Source organism: Anser brachyrhynchus (assembly GCF_964034855.1).
Source record: "Anser brachyrhynchus genome assembly, chromosome: 1".
In the NCBI taxonomy this organism is placed as follows: domain Eukaryota; kingdom Metazoa; phylum Chordata; class Aves; order Anseriformes; family Anatidae; genus Anser; species Anser brachyrhynchus.
Window position 1 is genome coordinate 156,017,862 of NC_137694.1, and position 16,024 is coordinate 156,033,885.

Below are 16,024 nucleotides of genomic sequence, written 5' to 3' on the forward strand. Positions count from 1 at the left end.
TTCTAATGCTGCTCAGTGTTAAAAAGCACATCAGCAATGTCCAACCAAAGGCTACTTCTTGAACACTACTTCTTGGGGCAGAGAGACAGAGATTTCAGGAGACATTACTGCCCACTCCATGTAGCCACAGTTGCTGTTTGGTTTCCATGCTCCTGCAAGAACGACTGAATATCATCACAGCCAAGACCACGGGCACACGTAGAACTGGGGTTAATGTAATACTAAAGAATTTGCCAGTGGAGTTTTTATTTGCCTTTGCAGTACTCAGCTTCTCCATTTCTTGCTATGAAATTCTCTCAAACTGTACAAAAACAAGGATTGAGATAAAAAGCCCTTCCATTTTTCACTTTGATTAATCTTCAATTTCAGTGAAATAAAGTAGAGGTGATAATCATTACAGACAGAAGTTGCATGTTAAGCTAGCTTTCTCCTAAAAGGAGCAATCCCGAAGAAAATCAATCGGATAGTTTAAGTGCTTAATATCTAACAGGAGTAAAAATAAATCTTTTTGCTTTCTCTGCTCACTGTAAAATGCAGCTGAAGACCATTTCTTCCTTGAGCCAACGAATTTGAATATTCATGGGAGAAGAAAGACAGATAAAAAGCACAGCCCTGCTGAGTATGAATTTGCAGCTTAGTAACGGACTTTGCAAGTTACCTTACAAATTCTCTTCTCTCTTTCAAAAGAGATTGTCTAAGATGTTGCCTGGATATTCTGTGACTTTTTATTGTTGGTGAGATTGGACCATAGGACAAAAAAAAAAACCCCACACTTTATTAGATTTTCATCTTCAGTGAAATTTTAAAATGAGTCAGGTCTAAAAACCGTATATAGCGTGCCTTACTTAGCATACTCTGGTTATTATATGTTGTATAATTATATTCCTTGATCCTTGTCATGCCTGAAATCATAGACAGAAACTAGAGAAATGCAAGCTGCGTTTACAATGCTGTATTTCCCAACTGCATTTACTGAGTTTTCCCATCCTCCAGTTGCATTCTGCTAGCTTTTCACATAGAATTGATAATAAAAGACGTAACCACAACCACCTGGTTACATATTCAAATTAATTCAATGCAGATATAAATAGTCTCAACATAAAAACGTGAATCCACAAACTGCTGAGAATTCAGCATCTTAGTTCACTGCTGGGATTAATTTCTTTTCAACAGACGGGTTGTCTAGAGAATACCCGTAATGCAGTAAATGAAAACATGTGTGTTACTGCCAGCAGTGAGAATTCATGACATTGTAACTGATAGATATTCCAAAAACAGAAACGTGGTGGGAAACCAATGGCTTGGCAGTCACTGGAACGGGGAACAAGAATGATAAAGCTAAAGATTCCTGTTTAAGGCCATACTTCCCCCTCACTTGAAATTAACATTGTTTCATATGGAGCTTAATCTGTGGGATATTTCCAGATAGAAATGCCTCAAGATCAGAAGATCCAGATTTTTGCCCAGCTGAAAAAAATGAAGAAATGTATGAATTACAGGGAAAAAAGACTTGCCAGTCCCCTTAGTATACAGAAAAAGTATACACCTCAGTGGTTACAACACAAATATTTGTGTGCATTTTTAAAAACCACAGAAGCAGAGGCAGCCTGAGTATTTTATATCACCCTGTTCTACAAATATCTCAAAAGAATTGTATTAGAATTTTCTTAATACTTTTAATGGCAAACTATTCAGGTAGAAGGATACAGAATGCTTTACGAACATTTAACTTTGAATAACTTGTCTGACATAAGTTGACAACAGCTGCTAACAGTATCAAATTAGAGAGATAATTTGTCTTGTGATTGCATTTTTGGTTCCCTTCCTTTGTAGGGCATGTAAGTACGCTCTTCATTTCATAAGTCTGTGCATGCGCATTTTTGACAGTCACAGTGCACCTGCCATTCAAGAATTTTCATCTGTAAATGCCATCAGGTACCAAAGTGGAACAGAAGAATCCGACTACAGACTGAGAATGCAAAACAGCACGTTGGCTGCTGATGCCAGCTATATTTCTGCTTGCATTCAAAACAGCAACTACTGACTGTTTTAGTACTTCAAGGTTAATATGTCAGTAATAATCAATGTAGTTACCAATCCGGCATTTCTGACTTACTAAAACCATTACTCAGAGTGTTTGCAACAAAAATCTTTGAGCTGGGCAACTTCGGGTTCTTGGAATAGAATTTCTGTAGTGAAGAGGCACTTACATTCCTGCATAGCACTTTGTTCTTGCTAGCTGGGAAAAAGAGAAAGTAAAAAAAAGTCAGCATTGAAGGCACATTAAACAGAGTGGGTCTGAGTAAATGTTATGAGTCAGAGACAGTTTATTGAATAAAAGCATCCCAAACAAAGGGCACATGAGATAAACCCACGCTTAGTATGGATCTAGGGGACAAAGTACTACCTGAGCCTAAATATGTATTTATCAGATGTTTTTGCAAGATTATGAAGCTCATCCCGTGGGATTACAGTGCTTCCAGATATCTTTAACTGTTAGAAATGAATGTAAACACTTAATCTTTTGCAGGGAACAGTGCTGAAATATCCATAATTTCTCATATTAAAGAAAATGGTTATTTTGTGATTACTGTACTCAGCTGAGCCCCAAGGAACTACTAATAACAAAAATCTGGTATAAAAATCTGTCACCATTTCAAATCATATCCATTAGTCTCTTTTCTTTTGCAAAGGGTGAACGCAAGTAATGAGAGAACAATTCCCTCTTCCCTGTATGGATTACAAATCTGAAAATTAAGCAGGAACTTTCTATCCCCATCCACAGCTGCTGTGCCTAGCATCACAAGTCAGCATAGTTCAGGAGTTTTACGGTATGCTTCACTGCTAACTCAAAATGCAAATAACCATTTTCAACGCTAACACTTAAGTGTTGAAAAGCATTTTGTAAAACTGATGTTTTATAATAGCATGAACAACGAAAGCTGTGCCTGTTCAACCATCTTCCAAGCAGTTTAAAAATGCAAAATCTCACAACGCGTTAATTTCTCCAATGACTTACACTGAGTCCTGTAACAAAATCTCCTTTCCTGGTTTGCTTTTTTTGTTTAATTGTTTGCTTGTTTATTTTTGTAATGCCACATTCTCAAAAAAAAAAGTCATCACTTAAAATCTGAAGGACACCAATAGGTGTGCAAGTCCATAAAGATTTCTGGTGGTAATTCTGCTTTGTTTCAAACAGCGTGTGGCATTCAGCCCACTTAGCTCTACACAGGAACTGGCTCAAGTGTCAAAGGTTCCTATCCAGTTGATGACATGTACCTTTGAAGCCTTCCTGATAAAAGACCCTGATCTCCCAATTTACCCGTATCTTTATGTTCCACATGCGGCAGGAGCTGAAATGCAGTTTCATCCCTCAGTTTTCGGCTTGCAGGAGTGGGTTGTCAACTCCTGAGAATTCACTGGTGGAGTAATAAAAGTAACCTAATGCATTCAGTGAGATTTCCTTTCCAGCACGACAGCCCTCGTGCCATGAAGTGGTAGTGCATACACGGGGCCCTGCAGAGCAATTGTCGCTACAGCCATCAATGATCTGGAAATTTGTAAATTCCTAAAAGTGTGCGGCTCCATCTCTCTGGAAGGAGCAGATCATCACTGCAGGAATCTTAAACCATAGTCTTGCACAGATCCTCCTCTAGAAATACTGCTTCTCCTCGTATTTCCATATATCTAACAACAGGCTTTCCTGTGTCAGGATGTTCGCTTTACTTGGATTGCATGAAAAAGCCTGAAAGATGGTATAGGACAGCAGCTACCCCCACAGAGCTGGTCAGCTCTGTGAAGTCAGCCATAGCTACACTGGATGCAAGAAAATGGATAAATGGATGTAATTAAATTGGAAAACATTATATAAAGCAATTTTGCCACAGCTTTAAAGCACAAGCATTGCCATTGCCAAGGATGCCATTCAGAATATTATTTTGCTTGTTAGCAATGTCTATAAATACCTGAAGGGAGAGTGCAAAGAAGAGGGAGACAGGCTCATTTTGTGGTGCCCAGTGCCAGGACCAGAGGCCCTGGGCACCAACTGGCACCCAGGAGGCTCCCTCTGAGCACCAGGCAGCACTTCTGTGCTGGGCGGGTGTCAGAGCACTGGCACAGGTTGCCCTGAGAGGCTGTGGGGTCTCCTCCTTGGAGGCCTTCAAAAGCCACCTGGACATGGCCCTGGGCAACCCTCTCTGGGTGGCCCTGCTGGAGCAGGGCTTGGACCAGATGGCCTCCAGAGGTGCCTTCCAGCCTCAGCCACCCTGTGTTCCTATAATATTATATACTAATATGTACATGGTCTCTCACTCTCTCTTTAAATGGTATATTTACATAGCGCTATTGTTTGATTGCTATAAAATCTAGCTTTTTTTTTTGCTCAGTGATCTGGAATTTGAAACGGATTACTACACTGCAGGAGAGAAATGAGATATTTTAATAATTACCAGGTTTGTTTTGCTTATTAAATGATTTTTTTAACCCAGCTCGCAGAGCTAGATTTGTTGCAGAAGTCTATAGCAGAGCTAGCTTGCCCTCAGAAACAAGCAACCATTTGAGTTCCTGTACCCAGTGACCAGCGTTCCCTGAGGTTTGTGAATTCCTCTGCTCCCATGCAAAAAGGGACGAACCAGGCCAAGATTTTCCCTCTGCTCTTGAGCTTTTCCCATGTGGCTAGCAAGAGTTTGAGACGAACTGACAACGCATTCCTGCTTTGTTTCAAGTAGCTGCCCTGTTGTGAGAAAGTGCTGCTGCACAAAAGAACAGGCGGAACTGGGATTCCAGCTTAATTTCCTTTTTCAGCTGGAGACATTAGGAGTCTGACAACACACACAGTAAAAAACAGGAGAAAGATGTTTTAAGTGCTCTCACCATTTGGATCAGATGTAAAAATAAGCAATTAAAGCTGCTTATTTTCTTCCTCCAAATGATGCTAGAGGTAATATTTTTTAATGTCAACCTCTCGCCTTCATATATGAATCCTAAATCAATGACAAATTCTTTAAAATGCTATTCTTATCACATATTGCATACAGATTACTCAGTATCAAAATAGCTGGTCAGATTTTGTAATGAAAAAAAAAAAACACCTCTAGCTTTCCTGCTTTATTGGAAGAAAAACTGAAAAAATAGCCACAGATTATAAAAAACTGAATATACAATTGATATCCTGCCTAACAGGACAGCAAGCTCTTTATGATGCAGTACCTGCTTCTGAGAGAGCTGAATGCGAGTGTTTTGAATATCCTCTCTGCCACCACAGATGTTTTCCTACAGCTGGGGTTTCAACCTTTTCTTTTATGTTAACATGAGATTAGCACTGCTGCGTATTCCTCCTTCCCCCCTTTTTCACACATACATGGCTTTGAAGCCTCAAGCAGTTGCGAGTCTGAAAACAAGGGCCGAAATTCCTTCAACTTGCTAAGAGAAACCTGAGCTGTATTCTTTGCCTCTTTTCTAAGCAACTGAAAAAGCACCATAAATTCCCAGCCCGCCTCTCAACCTTTGCCCACGGAGCTCCACCAGTAGCTGAAGCAGGTCTGCAAGCTGCAAAATGAATTTGCAAGCAGAGAAGACACGGTATGCTTGACCCAATCAGTTACTTTCAGCATCTCAGCTAGTAGCCACGTTATACACGAGGTATTTCCATATTTTTAAATGCTTCCATTGTGGCTGTGCTTGCTCCTAATTAAGGTCAAGGAAAACCAGACTTCAGATGGATGCACAAAAGGCTCCCCCACCTCCGTATACAGTTCTGCTATTTTGAGGCAGGTTGGTTATTTGCATCTAACACTGTCAGATGATCTTTAATCTTGTCAGGTAGACAAACAGCAGCTAAGGTAGCGCTAAAAACAGCACCCGTTATACCAACCTGTAATCTTAAACCAGTGCTGTAACCAGTTCACGTAGGGGTCAGAAATAATATTTTAATTAACGTTTGATTCACTGTGAATGAGCAGACAAATATCAGAGCTTACTTCAAGCCTGCTTGCCAGCTTGGAAAGGGAGAGTAAACTGATAGCAGCATTCAAGTGTGTTTTTTTTTTCTCCCCAACTCTTCCCAATAGGTCATTAAAAAAAAAAAAAAAGGAAAAAAAGGGAAAGCAATTCACAGCAGTACTTCCTGCCTTTTGAAAGATCAACACAGACCACACAGATATTTAGTCATCTTCATATAATTGGAGACCTGGTTTTTGGACATGGAGGTTCGGTATGACTATGTATTCAAGTAACTGTAACTGTGTGGTGACTGAGCACTGGAACTGTTTGCCTGGCTTAGTTGGGGTGAGTTCAAAAGGCATCTGGATGCAGTCCTAGGTGACCTGCTCTAGGTGGCCCTGCTTGAGCAGTGGGGTGTGACAAGATGACCTCCAGAGGTTCCTTCCAACCTCAACCATTCTGGGAATCTGTGATTGTCTGAATACATAATATGTGTAACGGTTGAAACTCCATGGCATACGTGTTTCAAATACCTTTTGAGTACCCAAAACTCCATCATCAAAAATCCATAGAGGCCTTAACACTTATCTTTAATATCATCTTTACCTTCAGGACTTGTGATAAACCTGGGAGAAGGTCTGTTCCAAAATACAGCAGAGGTCACTGAACAGCATCTGCAAACACAGAACCCAGATCTGGTTTGTCCTCTGAGTATAAGCGAGCAAGATTCCTTCGCTGCATTGCTGAAAACTTCTCTTGGACTGCCAACTTCAGTGCTTAAACGAGGAGCTTCGCTTTATCAGTCAATGGAGCACCCACACAGCGTTGCTTGGGACAGTCCATCCAAGGAAGCACACCGGGAAGAACGGGCTGGAAACAATGACCTAAGGCTTGGTTTGGTTCAAACACTTGTAGTTCAGCAAGTTTGCTCATCCACCCCCCAAGCACATCTATTTCTGCACTAATTGGTTGTGGAGAAAAAATCCCTTAAAGCTGTCTTCACCTGCTTGCTTTTTCGAAACGGATGACGAACTGGATAGTACCTCATGTTGCTTCAAAATTTGGCATAATGAAAGGGTGAGCCCTGTTCTAACGCTCCCTCTTCGCCGGGCTTGCCAATTATAATGTGAATTTCTTTCTTTTCAATTATCATTCTTGGTAGCCCACGCTGACATCTGGGCTTGAAGTGTGCTCACCAGGGGAAGAAAGGATAGTAGAAGAATATCCAAACTCTAGATCTCGCAGAACTGTCACATCGCCATTTTACGCAGCGAGACACCACCACTCTGCGTGCCGTCTCAAGCAAGACAAATACTGGTGTAGGTATTTGATTTGCAACCTTTCAGCAAGGAGATTCTTAACCTATCCCAAAGCATGGAGGCTTTTGGGTGGTAATTACCCGTATTAAAGTCAGCCCTTTACCACCTTCCAGCTGGTGGCCTGGGCAGACTTGAAAAGTGTGCTTTCTCCTTTATTTTTCTGGTTAAGGGCCCACCTACTTAAAATACTGCATGAGTCTGCATCTTCCCTTTCTCCCTGCAAGCTCGGCAGGCGCTCTGCCAGCTCCTCCTTTTCGGCTGCGAGGGAGAATAAGAACATCCTGCTGCAGCAGCCAGCTGGCTACCTTCTCCTGTCAGGGACTTAATATACTTCCATAAAGTATTCAGCTGTTGCTGGATGAGAGACAGAGTGCTCTACAGTGCCTTCCTCAAACAGTCCTCTTTCTTTACTAGCACAGACTAAATGGATGAAAGAACCATATGCAAAGGAGCAGGAATGAGGATACTAACACAGCCTTCATTCTTTGGGTAATCAAAAGTCACCTAATTCATCTTAACCTTCAAGCTAAACATTTTCTATTCGGGACAAAGGCTCACGTGACAGAAGTTCATGCAAACTTGAAAAACTTCCATGCTACTTACAAACTTTTATTGACTCCTCTCAAACTTAGCTCAAGCTTGGCTCAATAAAAGCTTTCTTGTACCAAAGAGGAAAATGTTTCCACTCTCTTAAAATGAACGCAAGAAAACCCGAACGCTTCCAATTTTGTTTTAAACATGAACATTCCCTTTCAATGTCTCTATCTCAAACTGCATCACTGAGAAAGTGAAAATGAAAGAACAGAAGAATAAGCAGGACTGGCCTCACCAATGCTTACTTGATCTTTTCCATGAATCACAAATCATGGACTGGAATTTCTGTTGCCAAATCAGCAAGAAACTTATCTTTCTGGTAATTTGGTCATCTCAACCAGATGCTGGGAAACTTGCTCCAGCTGCTCTTGCCTCTCTTCTGGGCTCTTCTGGAGAAGGCAGCCTGTCCTGCGGGAATCAGCCAGCCCTCTCCTTCCCAAGGGTCAGCACTTGCTGCAAGCAATACTTGGCATCATACATGTGGCAGCTCTTTCCTGGGCAGCCAGCAGGAGGCTAAAACAGGAGCAGGAGTCTAGAAAACAAGAAACTGAACCCCAAAATGGGTAAAAGGGGCTCAGAGAGCCATAGGGCTCCAGCATGAAAAGTGGAGCAGCAGAGAGAGACAGGGTGGAGATGTGAAGCCACGCAGCAGACAAACTCCCATGTGCTGACAAGAGAAAACATTGAACCACCTCTCAGACAAATGGGTTCAAAAACAAAATAAACCCAAACCACAGTTGTTTTTTCAAAAGCCTGGGCTTCTTTTTAAACTTCTGCAGCTTGCAATGTTCAGAAGTACAGAGCTGGATTAGGCTCATTTGCAGCACTTTAGTGGTAAATTTGTCACTTAGTTTTAGTTTAGAAAGTCAAGCATCCATTGTTCCAGGGTACCTGTAACTGCCTGTGCTGGCTTGGTTATTTTACGTATTTTTACTGAATTTATTTTCTTCACTCCTGTATACTTTAAAACATTGTAATTTGTATTCAGTATGTTGTTGAAAAGATCTTTCTTCTGATATCTACATTGAACCCACCAAAAATAAAACCAGACAACCGTTCGCTTTCTGCCAGCACACAGAACAGGGACAGAAGGGCACGGAAAGTTTTGCTATGGCTGCTGCACATTCAACTTTATAGCTGTATAAACAACTGTGCCTTAGCAGTATCTTAGCTACAGCTTTTAGTTCCAATTAATCATATTAACGTAGCAGACTTGAAATTAGCAGTAATTTTTAAGAGCCACATCATTAACTCTCTGCTATGCGTAAGCATCTGATAGGAGGCAATTAAACACCGAGGAGGGAGGGAGGGAAGGAGGGATCCTGTCTCCAGCTCTGCCACTGACTCTGCTGTACAGTCACTGCTGGTTTGGAGAGCTGCTTCTTTATGTGACTGTGTCATGCTGTGATGTTTAAGGCACGAATGCATCAGACCACCAGCGCGTCAAGTACTGAAAAAAAAAAAAAAGTAATAAATCTGGAAAGTTACACTTGTATACAAGTCCAGCACAGTTCTCCCTCCCTTCTTTTAATTTCGTTTCTTGTACGTTTGCATCTTCAGAAGCCCTATTTTCCCAGCTTTCCCCCCATTCTTCCATCACCCTTTTGCATGCAGTCACCAAAGCAGATCTGCTCCCAATAATGAGATCCCTCTTCTTCACCCAGCGCTTTGCTCCAGCCAGTAACTGAAGAAACTGTAATTCACTAAAACATAAACATTTCCAATAATAACTGCGTCATTTTTGTGAAGTAATTTAAATAGAATAGCTCAGACCTTACAAAGCAGAGATTAAGGAAACAATTGCTAAAAATAACAGATCAGTTTAGAGCAGGTAAAACAAAGCGCTTCTTTACACAAGTAGCAGCAAACTGCTTGAACTTGCTGCTGCATAAGACCGTGGAGGTCAGAAGTATCAGCAGGTTCAGAAGGGATTGGGGATGCTGGGGAATGAGGAGGGAAAGGCAGGGGGGCCCACCCACATGCCAGCGTGGGAGACAGAATATTATTAAGCCAGAGGGACAAGCAGCCTTACTCAGGGCATTTATGTTTCTACACAATGATTTTTCTGCAGAATGATTACGGAATGGACAAGGTACACAACAGGAACATAAGAAGAAAATGAAGCCAATAAGTTTGCTACCTTGCCTGCCAGAAGAGATACCACATCTTCAGCCGTATTCCAGGGCTATGCTTGCAGTTCTAACTAGAAGAGGGTGAGGGAGCAGCCCCAGCCCCAAAGGCTGGAAACGCACCTCCTGACTTGAAGCCCAGGACAAGTCCCCACTCAAAACCAGATTTATCTCGGACAACTCTCACTCTAACAGCCTAGAATACATCTGGATACCCAGCTAACAACTAAGGAGTGTGCAAACACATGGGCCCAGTGGCAAGCTCACTGCCTGGTCCTAGCTACAGGTACGGGAACGCGAAAGAAACCGGCTCCTGGACTGAAACCTGAAAGCAAAGGCAAAAGCACTCCCTCTACAGAGAGGGCTCCACTCCTTGCCACAGTGATCCTCAGGGTCAAAATACAGCGTATGACTGTGAGCAATGAAGAAGAAGAAGAAAAATTACTTTACACATTGGAGAAAAACGCCCATATACTTGACCAAGGACTTCACGTGCTAGAGCAGTGGTTTTCAGCCCCTGGCAACCATCACCCATGGACCCAGGAAGTCGAGGACCGTTTCCAGAAGTTCATTGATACGGTATCGCCTTCTGCACGTGTGACCTTTCCAAAGGAATTTGCAGCACCACTGCACAGCCTTTCGGGGCCTTCAAGTGTCCCCAGATGAAAACAAAAGGTAATGGGTAACTTCTATCATTCTACGATTCTGTTCACCTGGTTAATCTCGATGTGAGGATCTGATGGCCAAAAAGGAATTGAATTACCTCTGAGTGGAGCTAAGATGTCTGTGGGAGAGGGGTATAAGTTATTTATCTGCTGGAATAATTACAATTTACAGACAAACTAGCCAGGCATGCCCAAAATGAGCATCTCTTGTTAAAATAACGTTCTCATTTGAAATGAAAAATGTAAATGTTAACATGTAAGCCATCAACAGATGCAAAAGTATTAGGTTCTGTTAAGTAATGTAATCTTTTTGTGCTACTTTAGTGTCAAGCTGACAAGCTCCATTTCAACCAAATTTTCAGTTTTCAAGTAATGAAGAGGCAGTGGCCAGTGAATTATTGAACTTCTTAGCTGCAGGAGTTAACTTGCAGTTTAATGCTCAGTAAAATATTACCATGATGGCTGAAACTCAAGATCTTTTTTTTTCTTCCCCTACAACATCCTACATAAAAGCAGCTCAGAGTGAAAAAAAAAAATCAAAACATACAACCACTTAGTTCTGAAGAAAGCCCTTTGTGCCAAACATATTCATCTACTATAATTTTGCCATTTTCAACTTTTCTCTACTCTAACTCCAGCCTTTTCAAAAAGATTTTTACAGGTTCAAAAGCATCATGTATGCGCTTGATTGCCAAATATTTCGTGGGACATGCAACGAAACCTTTTGAGTCCATATTCCAAGAGATCTCTGACTTTGAAATACACCCTTCTCATTTTCAGAATGACACCACGTTTCTGTTTGAAACACTGCTGTATCTGCACAGGAAATAAGTCACCTCAGCAAAACTAACGGCAGCAGTGTTAACTGACCCCTCAAAGGATTGTTCCCTCAGCCCAAGAAAATGCTGAACTGTTTCCTCCCTAACCTTTAGCCACTTCTCCTGGCTAAGTTCTGTAGACGTGATCTTCCCTGTAACGAAACGTAGGCAGCACAGATCTGAAATGCTCTGCAGAGAAGTGACCTTTCCACTGAAAGGCATATACCTCTTCAAAGTTGTTTATTTCACGGAATGGATACAAAAAGAAATAACAAGGGCTCGACTCAGCTTACGTTACGTGAAGCAACAAGGTTACCCTCTCCTAATTCTGTTTCTCTATAAGCAATCCCATTTGATTTGGTATAAAAAGTTCTCAAAACCTAGCTGTTGAACGCAGAAGGATTTCACGAGATTTTCAGGGGGTTTTTTTTGTTGATTTTTTAAAAGCAGCTGCATGTATGAAGTCTCCCCTGTTCACAAAGTCTGCAGCTTGATGTTTCTACCTTGCTCTTCTTCAGACTGCCAAAAAGATGAAGTTGAACATGTGGTGACACAACCAGCCATTCCAACCGGCCTCTTTCCACTTGAATTTTATTTTTAGAAGCTTCCCTGGTATTTGAAAGCACACAGACACAAAGTAATTCTTTGACATGAAGTAAAAAATTAAAAAGAAAAGACGAAGGGTTTGATGAACTCTAGAAAAGAAGCAAGCTTATGACACATCTCATTTATACAATGAGTATTGCCTCATGTGAAGGGTTCGATGAACTCTAGAAAAGAAGCAAGCTTATGACACGTCTCGTTTAGAAAATGAGTACTACCTCATTTCTTTTATTAGCACACAGGTATAGCCTTAAATGCAAGTTTGCCATATAGAAACCCAAAGCTTTCTACCTCTGGGTTTCCAGTCACAGAGTTAACAATGACATCTTCTACTGTTAAGTCTGAACTTCAATTAAGTCTCTCAAAGAAAAATAAAATGCTAAAACACTCCTGAATCCTAAGTTAGTGTTTCTGAAATGTTGTTGTATGGACCTTGAACAATCTGCTCATAGCTCACCCTGCCTTCAGCTAAAGGGTTGGACCTTCCTCCAGAGGCCTGTCCTAGCCTGGACGCTCTCAATGAGCATTCAGGTGCTTCAGTGAAAAGTATTTTCTTTTGCCAATGACCAGGGTTTGTTCTTAGATGCAAAGCTATTTCTGAACTAGCTGTTTCTAGAACATCTAGGAGCAGACAGCACTGAGCTAGTTTTATTTCAGGTTGCAGAAAGAATCAGTGTGAATTTGACACCAGGATTCACTGGGATTCACTTGACACTTGACTAGGATTCACTTGACTAGGATTCACTTGACAAAGTTCTTCTATATTCCTGTAAAAAAAAAAATTTAACTCAAGCTTGACAAATCATTTTCTTTCATGTAGGTTTACATGTATTTATTTGCTTAATTCTGCTAAATCCCTTTTATTTCTATTCTGTTCACCAAAATAGTGGTATCTGAAATTAATTCCAACAGGCAACGTTCCCTGAGGAGACCCTGGATCCTATAATCTCATACTGTAACCTAGCATATTTCCAGTTACTCCTGCCAACCCAAGACAGCGTACAGTGGCTGATGTTTATCCACGTCAGTAATCAGAAAGGGAAGGTGTTCCACTAACTTCGTTATCCCAGATCCAGCATCGGCTGTTCTGTTAAAATGCACCGCTTGTAGAAGACCCGAAAGAGATCCCTGCAACAAAGTATTATGAAGAGATACACAGTTTGTCCATTTAGAAAAATAAAACAAAGCAATACATTTTTCTATCTTCTAAGAAAAGACGAAACCAAAAGAATTAGATGTGGGTTAGATGAGATGGGGGTTAGATGACAGAAGAGAATAAAACTAAGCATCATAAAACTACGCAGTGAAGCACTGAAACGTGAAAAGTCCTTTAAGAACAAAGATGTCCCCCTCTGCGCATGAAGAACAAGCTTCGGAATACCATGCAACATCTACACACAAATACCATCTACTAAATGAAGATTATTACAAATAAATTCAGTGAGAACCATACGAAGATATTACAGTATGGGAACAGGCCCACAAATATAAAAGCAAGGCAAACTGAAGATAAAAAGAAGAAAGGACTCCAGGATCAATTGGAAAGCTAGGTGACAAGGTAACAGCGAAAGAAACAAGGAGAAAAACTGCCTGCTGCTGTGCACTGCAGGAATATTTGCATCTGCCAACAGGCCATCAAAAAGCAAATTGGCACTAAGTCATAACTCACCATTTGCTATTTATATTCTGGCAGCATTATGTTTGTGCAATTTCTATCAGTCAAAGCCTCCTTTTTGGGGGTGGGGATAAGAAAGAGAGATATCGTAATCTACTTCTGCTACTGCTGTTTGTATTTGCTGAGTTATCTTGTGCTTGATGTGTGCCTCATGCACCACTTTTTATTCAAAAATTGACATATTTATCCAAGAGCAATTTTAACACGCTAGCCTTATTCAAATAGGTACAAAGACTTTGGCAGACACTTCCAGCCATGCATTTTGTGTGATTTATGCATTGTCACATAAAAGGCAACATTTAATTGTGTGTGCGTACTGTAATCACAGCCCTGCCAGGGCACCCTGTTGGAGCAACGGAGACAAGTTTGCAGTTATTGCTAAGTCCTCTGAAGGCTGTTAAACCTGGGAGCTGGTGGAGCCCCTTTACAGAGCGCCCAGGTGCAACAACAGAGAGATACTGCTTTAATTACTTCATCCTCGTTATAGTTTTTTAGCTGGTCCAATTTCACTTCAAAACCACAAATTAACTTGGGTAAATGCTGGATAGATCATCTCACACAGTTTGGGTATGGATGAGCATTTGACGTTACAGAAAGGGTTCCTAGTACTACACTGCAGATACAGCGTTTAAAGGTGATGGGCACTTGTTCCCCTGTACAGCCCAGCACATGACTTGAAGAACCAACATCCTGACACTGCGCCAAGGAAGGAGATCATCGTCAGACTGAAGGCTGTTGAAGACCTACAAGGAGATATGCCCAGGGCTCCAGAATCTTTCTGCAATGCTATCTCCTGTTAGTCTGAAGAGTATATAGTAAGGAATTCAACCAGCAGTTGCAAAGGAGCTGCGGAGAGACAACGAGCACAAGGAGGATAAGCTATAAAAGATACGTTTTAGTGTCAAGCAAGGAAGCACGAATATGCAAACCAATATAAAGTCACATTCTTATGCATTATAATGGTCAGAGGAGTTCCTTGTTCTCGCTTCCACTTCCGCAGCTCTGTACTTCTACAGCAGCTTCACTCAAATCTGAACCACTGCTAATACGCTCTGTTGTACTTACACTGTCACCTACCTGATCTTGTAGCAAGCTGGTTGTTCCAGCTAAGCTGGGGAAATCAAAGCTTTTTATGCAGGGCTGGCCCCATGAGCTGCCTTGCCACAGGGCCAGGGGAGCATCCCTGCCAGGGCAGCAGGGGGGCTTGCCAGTGCCACCTCCGGTGGCTGCTAAGGCTGTGGCTCCATCAGCTCAGCAGCACAGGCACCCCACAGAAGCAGGCAGGAAGAGAGGGCTTGTGCCAGATTTGAGTTTTAAGGAACAAAAAAGCACAGATGACGACCCCCGATGAACATACCGAGATGAATCCCAATGCAAAAAGAAAATCCCAAGCTAAAAGGCAAAGCAAGATTGGATGCAGGAAAAGGAACCAACAGCAGACAAATAAACCTGGAGAGAGGCACTTCAACAGCTTGTGTTATCAGCAGGCAAAAATTGTTAACACACGACCATATTCAACAGACAATGCACTGAAAGGGAAATGAATGGGCAATTTATACAATTTTGCTCTTCTTTTATCCTGTACTGCTTAAGCCTTTGTTTACATGGATAGCTTTCCATTCTGTTCAAAATAATGGAAGAAAGCAACTGCAAAAGGATTCCGTGATAAAGGTTCCTCCATCTCTCAAACAGATGAGAGAATAAGTTACAGGGAAATATGCTTTTACCTGAAATTTAAGTTCCTGAAATTCACAGTGCTCTGAATGGCCATTCATCACGCTGTGTGATATAATCACATATCAGTAATGCTTTGCATCTGAGCCCAATTTCCCTGATCTTCTGCTCAAGCTTTAGTGCGGGAGCGTAAGCCAGGAGTGCACTGAAATGCCTAAAGTCTGCCATGAGATTGTGCTCTTGCAAAGCAGCACACTTATGCTGCAGTTCTTTAGCTGCAGACAACACACTTATTTAAACAATCACTCTCCAGGTAGAGGAGGAAGGCAGCTATTTTCTCCCAAATGCTTATCTTGCTCATCTGTTATGCCCCTCCGGAGCATATGGCCAGAAGCAAAGACAACTGCTTTTCATACAGAGCTTAAGGAAAATAACCTAAGCTTGACCACCCTGTGCTGGCAAAGAACAGGCTTAAGTAAATTAATCATGGCATGCGTGTGCACCACAGCACTAATGAACTGCTCCTCCAAAGCATGCTTTCCTTCGCAGCTTCCCTGTAACAATTAGGAGAGAGAAAAGCAGCACTATTGCAGTTATAATTTGCTCC

At 41.6% G+C, this 16,024-nt stretch overlaps 1 protein-coding gene and 1 long non-coding RNA gene across 11 annotated transcripts in view; both read right to left on the bottom strand.

Annotated features, from left to right (window-relative positions):
- FARP1 (FERM, ARH/RhoGEF and pleckstrin domain protein 1) overlaps positions 1 to 16,024 on the bottom strand; it is a 215,822-nt gene that overhangs the window by 150,926 nt on the left and 48,872 nt on the right. The window lies entirely within an intron of this gene.
- LOC308187727 lies at positions 3,057 to 14,532 on the bottom strand. Its single transcript, XR_013944884.1, has 2 exons — positions 13,126 to 14,532; positions 3,057 to 9,303 (listed from the first exon to the last, which is right to left on the bottom strand). It is a non-coding gene; the product is annotated as an uncharacterized lncRNA (long non-coding RNA).